The following is a 1,818-nucleotide window of genomic DNA, read 5'->3' on the forward strand; positions in this document are numbered from 1 at the left end:
TCCTCTCCTTTCTATTCTCTCCACCTTCACTATAGTTTAGTTCTTTATTATCCTATATTTGGATTCTTTCCATAGTCCTCTATCTAGACCATCTACCACCAGTTTCATTCCCTTTCTAGATAACCAACACATGAGATTACTCTTTCTAATACATCACTTTGATCACATCACTTTTCTCCTTAATAGCTACTCACTTACTACTCAATAAAGTACAAACTTTTAAATTTAACATTTACTCTTTAAGGCCTAACTTGTGTCACCTGCATGTACCCAATTACCTTTTTTTAAAAAATATATACTACTCTTTGCTTACAATCACTTTCTATTTTTTTTCATGCTAATACTCTTATTACTCCCCGCTTACCTTTTGAGCAGATAAAATCCTATTTGTCCTTCAAAATTCACTCAAATGCCACCTCCGTTATAAATCTTTTCTGAATATTCTAAGCTCTATTACTATTATGACCTTACCACACAATGTACTTTTTATTACCATAATTATTTGTGTACATGACTTTTCCTTAAACTATATGGGCTAGTTTTATTTATCTTAATAACATGTGCTAACAGCAACTAAATAATTCATATACACCATAGTTGTTCAATATATATTTGGTGTTTTACAGATGAGTCTTTAGGAAAGTGGTTATAAAGTATTAACTGCTATACATAGTGAAAAATATGATATATATCATGATCCAGTATAAGTGAAATATTACTCAATCTTATCACATATAATTTACTTTGATATTTTCTATTCTACCTCATTTGTTAAAATGGTTGTTGCAATCTACTAAATTGATTTAACAAGAGCCCAAATTGTGAAGTCTACTTTAGGGAATTCACAGTATTCTCTCTGATTTTAAGATAATCCATTCATGATACGGTACTTGATTAGTCTGGTAAAATCATCATATTATGATAGACTATAATATGCTATTGCTAAGTTTAGAGTACTGCTAAATGTGGGCTCCAGCCTTGCCTTTTCTGTGTATAACTTTGTGCCAGCAGCAAGTGTAGTACTGTGTGAATTTTTTAATGTGGCAATGATGATTAGACTCATAGTAAGATAATTATATTTTTGGTTCTAAATGTCATATTCTTCCAAACCTAAAAGTTCTTTATCAAATTAACAAAAGCAGGACTGATTTATATTGACTCCACAATTCCTACTTATTATAAAAGATAGTATCTCAAGAAATCTTGTGAGTCAGACAAATAATGAGCAAAAGAAGCTAGTAACAAAAGAGTGCATACTCTATAATTCTATTTATTACAGATTTCAAGATCAGGCAAAAGTAAGTCAAAATATTGGTTCTAATGTAAAGCTAGGAGTGGCAGAGACTGTGAAGTTGGCATGAGGGAGCCTTTTGAGTGGTCAGATACATAAGAGAAATTCATCAAGTTGTATACCTTAGATTTTTGTACTTCATTCTGTGTGTGTTATATTTCAGTTAAAATATTTTCTAAAAATAAATTAAGAAAAAGACAAGCAATCTTTATCAGCCAAAAAAAAGAAAATATATGAGTAAAAGACATGCATCCCTAACAGAATGATTATAAACCCGAGGCTGTTGTTTGTGAAACTTAGATAGTTGACGGGGTAACCACAGTGGAATTTCCCTACCCTCATAGACTGTCAGCATCCTCAACTACGGATCAATTGATATACCTTGGATGAGGCAATATACAACTTTTTAACTCAAAAAAGTTGGGAATTACACTACAAAACAGTAAGTTATTTTTGGTGAGCCACTTGACAAGCTGTGATTTTTATAATGTTTTTCAAACTGGGGTACCTTACCCATTAGTGAATTA

The 1,818-nt window shown here is 31.4% G+C and overlaps 1 protein-coding gene across 1 annotated transcript in view; it reads right to left on the reverse strand.

Moving 5' to 3' along the window:
* STXBP4 (syntaxin binding protein 4) overlaps positions 1 to 1,818 on the reverse strand; it is a 164,155-nt gene that overhangs the window by 124,365 nt on the left and 37,972 nt on the right. The gene's annotated exons all lie outside the window — the stretch shown is intronic.

Source organism: Propithecus coquereli, unplaced genomic scaffold, assembly GCF_000956105.1.
Source record: "Propithecus coquereli isolate 6110/MARCELLA unplaced genomic scaffold, Pcoq_1.0 Scaffold121, whole genome shotgun sequence".
NCBI classification, from domain to species: Eukaryota; Metazoa; Chordata; class Mammalia; order Primates; family Indriidae; genus Propithecus; species Propithecus coquereli.